This window comes from Microtus pennsylvanicus, chromosome X (assembly GCF_037038515.1).
Source record: "Microtus pennsylvanicus isolate mMicPen1 chromosome X, mMicPen1.hap1, whole genome shotgun sequence".
Taxonomy (NCBI): Eukaryota; Metazoa; Chordata; class Mammalia; order Rodentia; family Cricetidae; genus Microtus; species Microtus pennsylvanicus.
Genome location: NC_134601.1, coordinates 53,890,074 through 53,907,089, shown reverse-complemented (window position 1 = coordinate 53,907,089; position 17,016 = coordinate 53,890,074).

Below are 17,016 nucleotides of genomic sequence, written 5' to 3'. Positions count from 1 at the left end.
CCTCATGGTGATACACAGATCAATAGAAGTGGGTTAAATTAATATGTAAGAGTTAGCCAATGAGAAGTTAGAGTTAATGTGCCTATCAGTGATTTAATTAATACAGTTTCTATGTGGTTATTTCTGGGCTAAGCAAGCTGGGCAGCCAAGAAGAACAAGCATCCCCCCTTACAACAATCAGGCTTGCAAGCAAGCATCTTTACCAAGGAATCATTGCAGAAAAACACCCCCATGGCTTCATTTTTATGTATAAGGAGTGAGGGATTGTCATGACCCCATAACAGTATGGTTGATTAACATCTTCAAACAACATTAAGTATATTTTTACCAGGATAAGGTGGCACAAAACTTTAATGCCAGCACTTGGGAGTTAGAGGCAGGTGAACATCTGTGAATTAAAGCCCAGCCTAGTCTGCAAGAGCTAGAGTCGGAGCAACCTCAAAAAACTACAGAGAAACGCTGTCTCGCAAAACAAACAAAAATATCTTTTTTTTTAATTTTTTTATTGATAAAAGGAGAATAAAGAAAAGAAAGAAAAAAAAAACAAATTTCCACCTCCTCCCAGCCTCCCATTTCCCTCCCCCTCCTCCCATTCTTCTCCCCCTCCTCCCACCCCTCTCCCTTTCCCCCCACTTTTCTCCCCCTCCCTCTCCAGTCCAAAGAGCAGTCAGGGTTCCCTGCCCTGTGGTAAGTCCTAGGTCCTCCCCCCTCCGTCCATATCTAGAAAGGTGAACATCCAAACTGGCTAGGCTCCCACCAAGCCAGTACATTGCATTGGATCAAAACCGCGTGCCATTGTCCTTGGCGTCTCATCAGCCCTCATTGTTCGTCATGTTCAGAGAGTCCAGTTTTATCCCATGCTTTTTTTGGTAACAGTCAAGCTGGCCTTGGTGAGCTCCCAGTAGATCAGCTCCACTGTCTCAGTGGGTGGGTGCACCCCTCGTGGTCCCGACTTCTTTGCTCATGTTCTCCCTCCTTCTCCTCCTCCTTGGGACCTTGGGAGCTCTATCCAGTGTTCCAGTGTAGGTCTCTGTCTCTATCTCCATCCATCGCCAGATGAAAGTTCTAGGATGATATGCATGATATTTGTCAGTATTGCTCTAGGATAGGGTCATTTCAGGTTCCCTATCCTCAGCTGCCCAAGGAACTAACTGGGGGCCTCAGCTTGGGCACCTGGGAGCCCCTCTATTTGAATATTCAGCTTACTGAACATTGAGCCCTACATACACTATAGGGGTTCATAAATCATAACAGTTTCCCCAAAGACTCTTGACCTATGTAAATCCCATCAAATCCCTCCTAAACACCCTATCAGCAGAAAAGCTAGAATAGCCACTCTGAAGACAATACTTTCCTTCCTGAAGTTTTATTACCCTTTTTAATATACTGTGTGTTTTTATAAAGATGAGTTCTTTTGTAGATTTGAGCCATAAAAATAAAAAGCAGAGTCTCTGAGTCTGTATCCTGCTAATGCCAGAAGCTGAGGTCTTCAAGGGTGATGCCTCACACAGCAATCCCCTAATATGTGCATCGTGTGAGCATCAGCAGAACAGGACACACTCACCTTAACTTTTCACTCACTGCTAGGAAATCCTTGGATTCTAACCTCTGAGAAGGAAGAGAGGGGAAAAGACAGAAGAATGGGCATAAAAGGATTGGAAAGGGCAGGCTGCTGTGAAGCAAGGAAATGCTTGACAGTGGGAGGTGGCACACGGTGGCCAGCTCCAAAGCCTGAGCTTTGTGTCTTAGGACCCTAGACGACTGTCTGATTATCAGTTACACTGGCCTCCTGTATTGCTGCTTCACCTACTCCTTTTGCCTCTGGCAACATCTTACTCTCAGCTGCTGTTGTGAAACACACTTTTTCTAAGGAAACAACACACATTTACTACTGCAGAAAGGAATCCTGCCCCAGACAGGAGGAACAACAATACCAGAGTCCACCTGGAGAACAAATTGCATTTACCAGACTTCCTTACAGGAATATGGGTGAGGGGTTGCTTACAGGAGAGAAATGACTTCAAATCAGCTTTGTCACGAAAGCCTACCAAGGTAGGACTGATGGGTCACCAAATCTTGAAACCTGAGCCACACTGTGCAGTCCACAGACAGGACAGCAGGCTGCAGTCTTTCCAGACAGTTCAGCTCCTCTAGCCTCTTCCAGGCAGCTCACCTGGTCTCTGTTCCTGCTGAGCTGTTCTACTGGTTTCTTCCAGACTGCTCTGCTGGTTTGAGAATACTCCCAGCAGTCTCTACTATTTATCTACTCTTGGGAGTACAGAGACTACTGGATACATTCAGTTTGAGGCTCTTCCTGAAGTTACTCACAATTGGTTACCCCATAAAGAGCTTTTCTGCTGGACTGAATGCTTTAACACTAGAGGACACTGCTAAGGAACTACATAACAAGAGACAATGACAGAAATATGCACTTGAGCCTGTCATGATCCTCATGACATTCTCCCCATGAAGTCACATGTTGCTTGGAAATCCACATGGCCTTATAGCTTACATGTACCTGGGGACAGAGCAGAGCAGGCCACAAAGGAACTCCTGTCATCTTCGTTAAACATACATGTTTCTGGCACATTTTGGATATAAGAGAGTATGTTGTTGTTCCCGAGCAACTAATCAGGTCATATTTACAGAGCAAGACAGTTGGGGAGCAGAAGAAGGCACAGGGTTAGGGATACACTTCCCCGGGTTCACAAAACGATCCCAGGCCACAGAACACCTAAACTTGTGGAGAGGCCAATGTTGGCCAATGATCCAGAATGACCCAAGGACTTCATTTGAGGAATTTGCAGGCAGAATTGTTATAGACATTGACTGTAATGACACTGGTTCCATCTGACCTGGCACAGAGAGAACAGCTTTCTATATGATTCTAAAGCAGTGGTTCTCAACCTTCCTGATCGTTCAACACTTTATTCAGTTACTTATGTGGTGGTGACCTACAACCATAAAATTGTCTGTTGCTACTTCATGACTATAATTTGTTATTGTTATGAATTATAATGTAAATATCTGACATGCAGGATATCTGAGAAGCAACCCCAAGTGGGTCAAACTTGTTGAGAACCACTATTCTAAGCTAAGGTGACTTTCATCTGAATTGCATGTACCTGGTTTTCCTCAAGCGAACCTCAGGGAATTTGCGGTCATCTGGCACCTTCAACACTACAGTCCATTTCAAAGTTCCACATCCCTAATCAAATACATATTTGATGCTGCCTATTTGTGCTCATGGCAAATTCACAACAAATTTTAGGAGCCAGAAGTACAATTGTTGATTCAGAAAAAGCCAGTAGTTTTTTGGGTACTGCCAACAGTCTCCAGTTCAAATATTTTCTAATACCCACCTAGTTAGCTACCCTTAAGTTCTCATTGCAAGACACAGTGAAAATGTGTACTTGAGAAAAATATAGTTTCCTTTCCTTGTTTCTGTGAGATGTGTGAATATTTAATTATTGTAAGGGCTTATTTATTTCTAACCCAATGTAAGTGCAAATGCTTTAAGAGAGTGGCGCACTCAATAAGTACTTGCAGCCACATTTAGGAACTATCTAGTATGTATTATGTATGTGCTACTATGATATAGATATGAATAATTTGCATTAGTATAGATTTTGCTTTATTGATAGAGATTTACGGTCAATTTTGTTATATGTATGAATGTTTCTGATGTAATTTTTACTTGATAACTGTTTTGTTATATGTAATTTTGCTATGTTAAGGTTAAAGCCTTCCTTTTTTTTTGTTTAAACAGAAAAAGGGGAAGTGATGTGGGAGTGTCATATATCAATCTGTTGATTTCATTGGCTAAGCAATAAAGAAACTGCTAGGCCCATTGGATAGGCCCACCCTTAGGTGGGTGGAGTAAACAGAACAGAATGCCGGGAGGAAGAGGAAGTGAGGTCAGACTCCACAGCTCCGCTCTCTGGAGCAGACGCAGGAGAGACGCCATGCTACCTGCTCCAGGGAAGACGCACACCATGCCCCAGCTCCGACCCAGGATGGACTTAGGCTAGAATCTTCCCGGGAAGCGCACCTAGGTGCGCTACATAGATTATTAGAAATGGGCCAGAGCAGTGTTTAAAAGAATACAGTGTCCGTGTAATTATTTCGGGGCATAAGCTAGCAGAGCCGGGCAGGCGGCTGGGGTGTTTGGGGACGCAACCCTGCCGCCGCCCATATTACTACAAATGACGCCCAGACGTGTGGCTAACTGAGTCCACAAAAAACCTGAGAAGTCTTAAAAATAAGGGAGAGAGAGTTTAACACAGATTTTTGCTGTTTGTTGGTGGCATGCTGTAGAGAGATTTCCTGATTCGGCAACAGCAGCAGAAAAAACACTGTGTCATTTTAAAGCACAGCTCCTTGGGGCTGTGCCGCCAGTGCAAACTCTGGCTTTATGTTTGTGTTCCCGCTTGGGATCGGAAGGAGAGTGCTCTGAGACCTTGACGATGACTCTGAGCTCCCCGCCTGCTCCTGGGCAGAAGGCAGAATCAGGCTTAGGCAGGCGGAAGAGCATGGCGGATTCCTGCTGCCATACAGGGACGTGTTTTCAGACTGCGTAGTGCTCTGCGTCTCAGATTTGGATGTAACTTGGATGAAAAGAATTTTTGTGCTGCACGCTCAGTCTCAGAATTAAAGTGCTGAGTGCCGCTCCTACCTGGTAGCCACAGAGCTAGCACAAAATGGTACGTCCTACATTTTGAAATTTTCCTGACTCAGCAGCAGGAACAAACCTGTGTTGTTTTAAAAATGCCGGCTTTCTGGGCCATCCTGCCAGGGCAAACTCTGACTGTTTGAGGCAGGAGGGCCGGCTACTGAGAGAGGACTTGAGTGTTGTCTGTTGTAGCTTGCTGGCTGGCAAGGACCTTGAAAAGCCATAGAGGTGTGGATATAAACATGGCTGCAGCCTGTATATCCGCCATGAGGCTGGAAAGCTAAGGAATGGACTGGATCTAGCTGGCAAAGCCACGGCTTTAGTCCTACTGAGATTTCTTGGTACATTAAAGACTAATGTGGTCAAAAAACAGAGAGATATACAGTAAAGAGAGATTCAAAGACAGAGAAAATTTCTGAATGGTTTACTGTGTGTTAAAAATATATGCAGACTAAAAGTTAAAATTCTTAAAGTAAACCTCTGTGACTTCAAGGTGTGGTAGCACACGCCTTTAATCCCAGTGCCTAGAAGGCAGAGACGAACAGATCTCTGTGAGTTCAAGGTGTAGCAGCAAACACCTTTAATCCCAATGCCTGGGAGGCAGAGACAGGCGGATCTCTGAGAGTTCAAAGACAGCCTGGTCTACAGGGTTATTCCAGGTCAAAGATATGCGCTCAAAAAGCAAAAAGTTAACATAGGAATTTCACAGCTTAGATTCTTAAGCGCCTAGTGATTTAAAGGCGCAAATCAAAAGTGCTCCTGGATAGTAAAAAATTGCAGATTCACAATAGGACAGATTCAGACCACTGAATGAGTCACACTGTTGGATGAATGTACGTAGGATTGGGACAGAGAAGAAAAAGAATATAGAGAATAAAGTTAATGGTTAAAAAAATAAAGGTAAAGTCTTTAAAGAGACAGAATAAAGTAAAGTGATAGAGTAAAAATAAGCCGCGTAAAGATGAAAAATTCACAGAGAGTCTGGATTCTTTGTATTATTGTGTTTTCTTTAAAATTTTTGACTGTGAAGGAGCTAAGTACAGAGAGACATTTCATTACATGGGCTGCCAAGCTAAACCAGAATGGATATAAGGGTATTACGATTTCAGAATTTGGGTCTAAGGATATGATGCTTTGGAGAGAGTCTTCTTTTGTTTTCACAGAGGATGAGACTCTATGGATTTCTTCTATTCCGATTTGGTATGATGGACCACGTCCTCCTGAAGGTTTGCTGTGAACACCTTCAGAAAATTGCTTCGCTCAACTGCCAACTGAGATGAAACTAGCACACAGGTTATACCATGAAAGACCTAATTAACGACGCCCCCATTCAGCAGGAAGCAGTTTGGAGAGAAAAAACTGCGCCCATGTTCCCAAATATGGTTTATAAACGTTCTTTTACATTTAAAGGGGGATATGATATAGATATGAATAATTTGCATTAGTATAGATTTTGCTTTATTGATAGAGATTTACGGTCAATTTTGTTATATGTATGAATGTTTCTGATGTAATTTTTACTTGATAACTGTTTTGTTATATGTAATTTTGCTATGTTAAGGTTAAAGCCTTCCTTTTTTTTGTTTAAACAGAAAAAGGGGAAGTGATGTGGGAGTGTCATATATCAATCTGTTGATTTCATTGGCTAAGCAATAAAGAAACTACTAGGCCCATTGGATAGGCCCACCCTTAGGTGGGTGGAGTAAACAGAACAGAATGCCGGGAGGAAGAGGAAGTGAGGTCAGACTCCACAGCTCCGCTCTCTGGAGCAGACGCAGGAGAGACGCCATGCTACCTGCTCCAGGGAAGACGCACACCATGCCCCAGCTCCGACCCAGGATGGACTTAGGCTAGAATCTTCCCGGTAAGCGCACCTAGGGGCGCTACATAGATTATTAGAAATGGGCCAGAGCAGTGTTTAAAAGAATACAGTGTCCGTGTAATTATTTGGGGCATAAGCTAGCCGAGCCGGGCAAGCGGCTTGGGGTGTTGGGGACGCAACCCTGCCGCCGCTCATATTACAACAAAACATATAACTGGAGAGACAGATCTTGTAGGTGTCATTCTAATTGTTAGATCATATATAAATACATACACAAAAGCCAATGGTACAATAACACTCCTTTACACACACACACACACACACACACACACACACACACAAACACAATGAATATCTGTAAAAAAAACCTATACAGATTTTGTTGGATGCTAATATGAAATTTTCTGTAATCTGTAGACTATATATTAGGTGAGGGACTAAGGCTGTATTTGAATGTCTTCTAAGCCCATCTGAGGGTATGAAATACTCTGTATTTGGCCAGTGGGATTTCTTCCATTAGAGGTTCATGCTAGTGCTGTAGACAATATGAATCCCTTTAGAAAAAGAGGGCATACATGGCCAGTGACTGTAGACAGCACAGTATCTGATGTGGTAAGGAAATAGTATGGAAGGGTAGGGCATATGGAGAAGGGAAGGCTTTACAAGGAGCATTGACAGGGTCAAGAATGGAAAAGAAATGGATTGAGGATGACCAGCTGGGGAAGGGGACAGAAACAGAAAACAGAACCTGGTATATCCAATGTGGCAACTACTGTATCTCAATTTCTGCAATGAATGTTCAAGTTACCTTCAACAAATCCTGCCAGAAAGTATGTCCGTGCCCATAGGGGCTCATGAATAGGGTTCCATTTAGATGAGATCTATCCTACAATGTCACAGAACAAAAATACCCCTTTTTTCACCGGAAAAGGCTTCCAAGAACAAGGAATATGGGACTGATGCCCACACAAGGTAAAGCTACAAGAGAAAAAAGTTTGTGCACAGGAGGAGTCTATCAAAAGAAGCTTAGCATTCTAACCCATCCTCGGAGAGCCAGCCTCCCAGGTGTCTTAAGACTCCAGAGTTAAGTCCACCTTTACCAGCTTCACAGAAGCTGCCTGAAGCAAGGTTTCTGGAATATGATTCATGATCGATGTCAAGTATATAGGTCAGGAGTGAAGGCTCATCGTGGAAGTATGAGTACCTAGGGTCCCATAGGACAGGCCTAGGACCTCAGGGATGGTGAAGTTCCAACATCACAACTATGAAAGGAAAACATTGACTGAATTCTCTAGTGGTAGAAACGAGGCTTTTCCCGGGTCGGGCAGGGGGGGGGTCTTCCAGACAGAAACAGGAAAAGGAGATGAGATCAGGTAAAGGGTGGGACAAAGTCAACACAGCTTGGAGGGAATTGTTTTCTTTGGCCTTAACACTGAGCAACCAGGGCTCTGACCCCGACTGTGGAGGAGTAAGAGAATTTTAGCTTCTTCTTCAGTTATGTCTTGCATTTAGGGCTATAACTGAGGTCACTGTCACTACAATGAAGCCTGGTTTGGACTAGAGAGATGACACAGTGCTTAACAGTACTTGGTGCTCTTGCAGAAGACCCAGGTTCAGTTACTGTTACCAACATGGTGGGCCTCAGCTATCTAGAGCCCCATTTCCAGGGTATCCACTAACTTCGTCTGAGCTCCACGGACATTAGAAAGGAACGTAGTACACATACATAAAGGCCGCCCAAACAGTCACACACGTAAAATAACAGAAATAGATCTAAGAACAATGGCAACCTGGGAATGTGGGAATTCACAGTTTAAGAGAGGGTTAGAGTAGTGTCTGGAAACTCTATTCACAGAAATACTTTCAATAAGGAAGAATTCGGTTGACTAAAGATAATAAGACTTTGACGAAGTAAGGCCATGCTGTGCAGACTTCTGCTGGGTGTGCACAAGGATGTGGATGCAGAGCAGACATCGGCAGTGCTAGGGTATGTGGGACGGCTCAACTGACTGAGTGTGAGCTTTGCTAAACCTGCAGCAGGCAGACACAAACTCATAAGTTCAGAGTCCACCCCCAGTCTCAAAGAACTCAGGAGAGTCTGGATGTCAGGCTTCTTTCCTCAATGACCTCAAGATTGATAGCAGTGACACAAAAGAACACTGTGTCGTAAAATTGGAGGAACATTCCAGTGAGTCTGAGGTGATAGACATGGCTGCATAGACAGGACTGTGAGGGAGAGCAGGGGGAGCGGGACACATCCTGAGAGAGAGAGAGGAAGCTGAGAATGTTCAGGAGTAGGGTGGAGAAAGGGCTGCACCCTCATGGAGTAAAGGGAGGTAAGGAATGTGTCAGGAGGCAGGGGGAGACAAATATCAAGACTCAGAAGTGTGATGTCAGAAGCATGAAATGAGCCAAGGAGTGGGAAATAAGGTCTGAGCCCAGCCCTTGCTCAGGCCATGAGCTTGATGCTTATCCCACAAACATGAGGTCTAGGAACATTAGGAATATTAGGGAAATATTCTCCCAGCCCTGGAATCACAAGCTGAAAGCATGAAGTCCCAGTGCTTCTGGACTGACCCCAGGTTACCTGTGCTCCTGGCCACTTCCTCGTTCCATTATGTTCCATTGCTACAGCTACTATGGCAGGGCTCTTTGTTCCTGACAGGATTAACACTCATGGTCTCTCCGGTCATCCACGACCAGTTCATCATACAGAAAATAAACACATTGCCGGGCAGTGGTGGCACATGCATTTAATCCCAGCACTCAGGAGGCAGAGGCAGGCTGATCTTTGTGAGTTCAAGGCCAGTCTGTTCTACAAGACCTAGTTCCATTACAGGTACCAAAAGCTACATAAAAAGCCTATCTCAAAAATACATAAAAAAGAAAAAGTAAAGAAAATGAACACAACACAAGCACACACACACAAAAAAAAATCACACAAACACACACACACACATACACACACACTGGCTGTGGAAGGTATTGGAACGCTGGGTCCCAGAGTGTGTGATGGGAAACCAAAAGTTGCAGATTTAGAACAGGAGAAGAACACTGAGCTATCCCCAGAGAAATGTAGTATCTGGGAGTTAATTGGGACACCTGCCATCATCCGGGCTCTGACCACAAAGCACCTCCATGTCCTCTTTCATGCTCAGATGGACATCCATGCATCAGCTCTCACTTAACTGTGCAGACTCCATGGCCTGAATGTAGTGAACAAAGCACTGGCCTCCGCAAAGCATGTCCTTTGGACCTCTGCTGTTGTCATGTGGGTCGGTGGGTTTTGTCCTTAGTAGGAGCTGCCCCTCTAGACATGTCTGTTTCTGGTGTCAGCATTTCTGCTACAGGTTACAAATATATTTACTATCCCTAGATGAAGAGACTGCCTTTCTGTGACGAGTCACTTTCATTGGGCTATTTACAGTACTACAGAAGTCAGCAGCTTCCAGGCTGACGAAGCTCTGAAAGTATTATCCTAGTGCTGAGACTGTCATTCAGGTAAGGTACTCTGATTGGGAGCAATGTCTGCCACTCTGAAGTGCACATGTGGACCTCAGCATGGTGCTTCATGCATCCACCAATACCCACACTGCATGAGCTCTGTGTCCCACAGCATATGACCTGATCTGTGTTCCATTAGGGCACTTCCGGTTGTAGGCTGACTCCCAAAGCTTGTGGGGTTTCCTGAGCAGGGCTCCTGCAACAGAACTGGCTGACTTTCAATGCTTCCTCTGCCTTGTCCTTCTATCTAGCTGCTCTAGGTGTGAGAACTGCCAGTAACTCTGCCAGGAAGTCATCTCTTTGACACACTTGGTACAGTTGCTTTTGTGGCCTACTACATGTTTTATTATATCCATGAAAATGATGGGGCCGAACTCCGTTGCAAATATTAAGTGCCTCTCCCAAGCACAAGCCAAAGACAAACATCGTAAGGTGTAATAAGGTGCAGCAACAGGGCTGAATCCATAGGCCCATCCTCCACCAGTGTTGAATGGAAGGAGGTGCAAGGAAAAAAAGGTCCAAGCCACAAAATGGAAGCTAATATAAAATCTATCTAGGTGGCGAGTTACTATGCTTTGTGGAAGACATCAAGAGCTTTGAGGATGTGCTTCCCAAGGGAAGGAAACTGTAGTTGCTGGTACACTGGTTTGTGAAGCTGAAGTAAAAGGATGCCAAAATTCTGCAAGTAATTCATGAACCCGGACGGTATCCCGGTCCTATGCCATTGATGTCATCCCCATTCATGGTTTAGGAAGCTGTGAATGAAGCATTTCATTCAGGGTCCCAAGATATGTAGAGCTCAGGCTTTGGGATTTAGCTTCCTATTAGACAAAGCTGGCACTGCCCATCCCATTTTCTTTTTCTTATGCTGCTTCTTTCTTTGCCATCTACTCTCTTCTTCCTCTGAAGTTATAATCCAGAGGTCTCCTAGAAAGTGCTTGGTACTCAGTGAGAGGGGGAAACTGTTCTGAGGCCCATGTATAAATGTCAAGTATCATCCCATGATTCCATGTCATCAGAAAGATTCAGCTTCCTGCACTGGCATACTGCAGGCTCAGGGTCCCTGTCTCTTCATCTACACTGCCAAATCTACAAACAGTCAAGTAATCAACTTGTATAAACACACAAAATAAGGCATATGACACCTTTTCGGGAAAATAATCGGTGCCTGAGCTAACCACGGGGGGAAATGGGGAAGGGTCACTACCCTTCTTCCTGACAGATTCCCTAGGGTTTTCCCAGTTCTTGGAAGATTCAGCTCATTTTTAGATATAGTTTAGGTTTTATTAATGTGTATGTGTGTGTGCTTTCACGAGGAAGTATTTGTACATGTGTGTGGGTGTCTGCAGTGCCCAGACAAGGACACTGGATACCCTGGAGCTAGAGTAATAGGTGGTTGTCAGCTTTCTTATGTGGGCTCTGGGAACCGAACTCGAGTCCTTTATTAGAGCAGCAAGGGCTCTTGATCACTGAACCATCTATCTATCCAGTCCCCCATTGTGCGTTTTTAGAAAAACTTTGTTGTAATTGATTGAAAGACTTCCATCTTTGCACTTACTCAAAAGAAAACTCTTTCAAAAATCTAATGATTCACAGAGATTCCCAAGAGAAAAAACATGAAATGATTCAAAGACATCTGCAGACAGGCACTGGGTTGAGCTCTGGGAGTCCCCTGAGGAAGGGAGAAGGGATTGTATGAGCCAGGGGTTTCAAGGTCATGATGGAGGAACCAAAGGCACAGCTGATCTAAGCTTGTGGGACCACATGGGCTCTGGACTCACAGTTAGGGAGCTTGCATGGACCCGACCTAGGCCCTCTGTATGTGTGGGACTATTGTGTAGCTTGCTCTGTTTGTAAGGTTCCTAGCTATGAGATCAGGACCTGTCCCTGGTGCTTAGCTGACTTTCTGGAACCTATTCGCCATGCTGGATTACCTTACCCAGGCTTTATACAGGGTGAAGAGCTTGGTCCTCCCTCAACTTGATGTGCCCTGCTATGTTCAAGTCCAGGGGAGGCCCGCACCTTTCTGGATGGAGAACTAGGAACAGTGGGTAGAAGGGAAGGGGGATAGATGGGAGTCAGGGTGGGTGAGAGGTTGAAAAAAGAGGAAGGAAAAAAAACTGTGATCCTTATGTAAAATAAAGGGAAATGTTAATTTCAAAAGAGATTTTAGCCTCTTCCCCTGTATAAAGGACTGCAAGCCGTAATAAAGACATTAATGCTAAAAAAAAATAAATCGAAAGAAAAAAATTAAATGATTCCCTATTCTATATCTGTAAACAGATTTAGCCATTCATTTTATATCTATATTGTGTATACAGTGTAAAAGGATATGACTACTGATCCCAAAAATTCTAAGAGCAAGGAAAACCCTAAGAAATCGGTCAGGAAGAATGGACTGAACCTCCCCAACTTCCAACCTTGAATAACTCTGACACCTATTCTTTTGTTGAAAACGTGTCACATGCTATATGTCATAGGCCAAGTATTATTCTAAATATTGCCTGAATATTTGTGTGTTTACCTTCAGTCAAACAGGAGTAAGGGACTGACCAAATCAATACCTCGGTGTTAAGAGCTGATGCAAATATTACACCTGAAATTTAACAGAAATTATTAAATATCTGAGGTGACTATAATCATTATTATTATTTTGGCTTTTTGAAACATGATTTCTTTGTGTAACAGTCCTAGATGTCCTGGAACTAGCTCTTTTTTTTTTAATATTCGAGACAGGGTTTCTCTGTAGCTTTTGGTTCCTGTCCTGGAACTAGCTCTTGTAGACCAGGCTGGTCTCGAACTCACAGAGATCCGCCTGCCTCTGCCTCCAGAGTGCTGGGATTAAAGGCATGTGCCACCACCGCCGGGAGAACTAGCTCTTTTTTTCTTTTTTTTAATTTTGTTTTGTATTGTTTTGTTTTTTTGACACCGGGTTTCTCAATAGATTTGACGCCTGTCCTGGAACTAGCTTTTGTAGCCCAGGCTAGCCTAGAACTCACAGAGATCTGTTTGTCTCAGCCACTATTGCCAGGCCATGTAATAACTTCTTAAGCAGATCATTTTTCTTTTGGATGAACACACCGTTTGTTTTAATTGGACAGTGTCGTTAGCTAGAATTGCATTCCAACCCAGTCCCAAAACCTTGATGTTGTACTTGAAAAGCAATGTCTGGCTAGCATTCAGTGTGCTAACAGGCACTCCTGAACTAGCAGCCACTAAAGCTGACCATGTCCACTTAGTTCTAAACCCATTCTCTGAGCTGCTAGTGCTGGGTGGCAGGTGAGGGTCACAGAAATTTTTACATGTTCACTCGAGCATCCTGGAGTCAAGCGTGTGCCTCTCTCCCATGCTCCATACCAAATGATCTTGCACTTCCACACAATCCACCCATCATCTCCTCCCTACAACCTAGGAGGAACGGGCAGCATGCTGATACACATTAAAGCTCATTCTGGAAGCATGCCCTAGGAAAAAGATGTAACTCCCTGCTACCTTTTCATACCCCCATCAGTCTCCCTCAGGTTCTCCTCATTTGGGCCACAACCATCATTTGTGAGCTAAAACACACAGCACTTACCTCAGCAAGTGGGCAGAAGGGTCATCGCAGTCAGTCAGGACAGCAGTGAGTGACGGGCTCGCGAGTGTACAGCTTCTTCGCGCAAGCGAGTGCCTGGATGTCGTGCGTGACGACCCTGGAGAACTGGGGAGCATGCGCGGACTTGTGCATTGACGCATTGACGTCATCCTTTGCTTCAGTCCTCTCGTTGTTTGGTCGGTAGCCCTGCCGAGATTCTAGACCTAGAGGTCAGTCATTCCCGGAACCCGAGTGCTGTTTGAGGTCCACAGTTGTAGTTATGGCCAAGAAGCTTTATTATGAGCATAAATATTATACTCGGAAAGATTATGAGGAGGAAATAGTTTGTGAAAACGGAGTTGTGGCCTCCATGTCATCTGCGGCCATGGAGGCAGATGGTGGCCATAGCCACCCGGATTCTTCTTTGGAGCTTGACCTGGAAGAACTGAACACCTCACAGGCTGGTGTGGCAAGGATTCCTCAGCGGCACCAGGGTCATCAAAACCTCTTCCATTTCACACCGCGCCAGATCAGAAAATTGGAACGCGTCTTTAAAAAATCCCAGGACCCAGATTTGGCTGCCAGGTATGTGGTTTGGAACAAGAGCTCCGCAACCTCCCTGGCCCCTGGCTCATGTTGAGGTGCCTTTGGTTCTTTGAGGCCCTGTATTCCTTATCTCCCCTCTCCAAGTCACAGGGTTCTTCTCCTTTGGTGGTGGGCACAGGAGGATGCCCCGTATGGGGCCCGAGCACAGTAATTACATGTAGTGCTGGCATGAAGCAAATGTCCATAGTCAACACCTCTCATTCCGGGTCATATTTTAATTTCTGTGAAATATAGAGACCAGAGTTTGTGGACCCATACAACTTAATAGCATCAAGATCACGAGTGCTAGGAGTTTATAGTTTGTTGTGTGACCTCCTCATCTTTTAAGAGACTGTGTACCTAGCCATCAACTACTTTTGGTTTCTCTTTCCCCTACCCTAGTGCTGTTTTTAATTTAGCATACTTTGCTCAGCATAGACTTTGACATTTATTTTTAATTTTCAATAGTTGGTTAAAATTGTTTGTCTCTATCATTTAGAAACTTTTGCAGGAGATGAATTCATTTCAAAAGTGAGACTGCCTCTGAGAATAAATGTTAATGCCAAGTGTGAGGGAGGACGGTGATATTTTAAAAGGCATAGAATTCATGTATGACATTGTATTGCATGTAAAACCCTGCATGATAAACATCCATGGTTGTCTTTATACAGGAAAGAACTTGCAAGAGCTCTGAAAGTGCCTGAAGCGAAACTGAAGGTCAGTGAATCCAAGCAAAGCAATTGGAAAGACAATCAATAGCCTTCCTTAGGCATTAGCTAGCCTTGTCCTAGGCACTTTTAAATGAATGGATTCCATTTTATTTTTTTTCCCTGTTTGAATGTTGGTTTTTGGCACAGCATTTCTCTGTGTAACCCTTGCTGTCCTTGAACTCATGATTCTTTTGCCTCCACCTCAACCCCCCAAGTGCTGAGATTACAGCACTTGACAAACTGAGCGGTCTTTATTTTAACCTTAATTGAAACAGCTCTACATAAAAGGGACATCATTTCTAGGTGGGCAATATTCATAGCACATGGTTTTCATTGTGATGCAGTTTTGGACCCCCAGTTGGCCACACACTTAGCCTCCTATGGAAATACTCCTTGCCCCTTTAACTCTTTAATTGTCCCCGTCTTTCTATTTTGTGTCTGGAATATCAGGGTTAAAAGTCCTACACTGCATAAAGAAAAAAAAATGATCCTAAATAGGGATGACGGTTAAGGGTTAATAGTGACAACCCTTAATGTTAATTTTTCTGGGATTCTGTGTGAGGCTAGGCAAACACATTGCCAAATAGTTATATTAGGGTTGAGAGGAGGCATGGAGTGATAGGTATGGAGGAACAACACTTACAACACAGAGATTAATATTGTGCAGGGCAGGATTCTGGAAATCTCGCTGAAGCAGAGATAGTATTCTTCATCCTGATGCTGGAGAACTTTGTATAACATGAAAGAATATGCTGGTCAGATTTACCATGCGTGGAAGTCCCCACTGAAGTGTATATACTGCGGGAAAAAGACAAAATCATGGTCCTGTTTGCAGAAGTTGACACACAGCCGGGGCTTGCTTTGTGAGCTGAGTAGGAAGTCCCATGTTAAATGCCTTAAAGTGACTTCTCTCTCGGCGCTGGGTGTGGAAGCCAATGCTAAAACAATCTTGTCTCCCTCTGATTTTAGGTGTGGTTCGCCAACCGAAGAGCCAAAGAGAGGAGGGAAACACTTGTACTTTTAGAAAACACACCTCCTGTTGAAGAAATCATCATACTTAGGGACTTTAAGGAAGATTCTTCCTAGAATGGCATCATCCTTCATTCAGGAGCCAAATGGCTAATTGGTGACCCATGTGCCCATTGCCAACATTAACTAAAATTGAACACTCATGTTAACAATAAACACATAAGCTCCGCATGCTTTCTGGTATTTTGTAGGATAAGATGTACACTTTTCAGGAAATTCCATTTAAACAGAATGACAAAGTCTAGTTACATAGATTAGCATTTTAAGTCATGAGTGTTGGATGCATAGATGAATATTCCCAATACATGGAGATTGGGGGAAAGTTGGTCACATGAGCCTTCTTGATTCAGATTAGTAGATCCTCTGAGCAAGTGATTCAGAAGTAATCCTGCAAACAAGAAATCTAAGGAGAAGTTGGCACAGACGATATTGATGGTGATGAAAACTTTTATTTGGGGGATTATACCAATACTTTTTCATTCTTAAAGAAATTAGATTTTTTGTCATACCTGTTTATGGTTTTCCTTCCTCCCAGTTCCTCCCCACTTACCCTCCCATCTGGATACATTCCCCTTTCTGCCCCTCTTTGAAAACAGCTCAGGTGGGTGGAAGCCGCACATAGGCCTTCCTGGACCTGCTGAAGACATTCATGGGCAGGAGACGGTCACTGTGATGAGCAAATGTGTGGTGGAGAAATTGGAAGGAACGTATCAGAATGATTCATGTGCTGTAGAAAGAGGGAGAACAGAAGGAGCAAAGGGGGTGAGGAGCAGGCTGCTGTGGGCGACCTGCTAACCACCCAGGGTTGAGGTGGTATCCAGACCTGGCCGGGTTGCTACCAAGGTTCTGTGGGTCCATGGTCCTACTGCGGGCAGGGACTGTGTGGACATGCATGGGTTGTGCCATCATCAAAGACCACTGGACGCCCTGTGTCTTTATTTTCACCTGTTGGAGGAACATGCCACTTCAGGGGCTGTACTGATCTGAGTGTCCTGCACTGCCACCGGTGCCATTGTGACATAAGGGTCTGAGATGCTGCTGAAGGACATGTCTGAGAGAGTGGCCAGGGTCTCTGTGTTGATGTCCATGGCTCCTGCTACCACTGAAGGCTATGTGTATG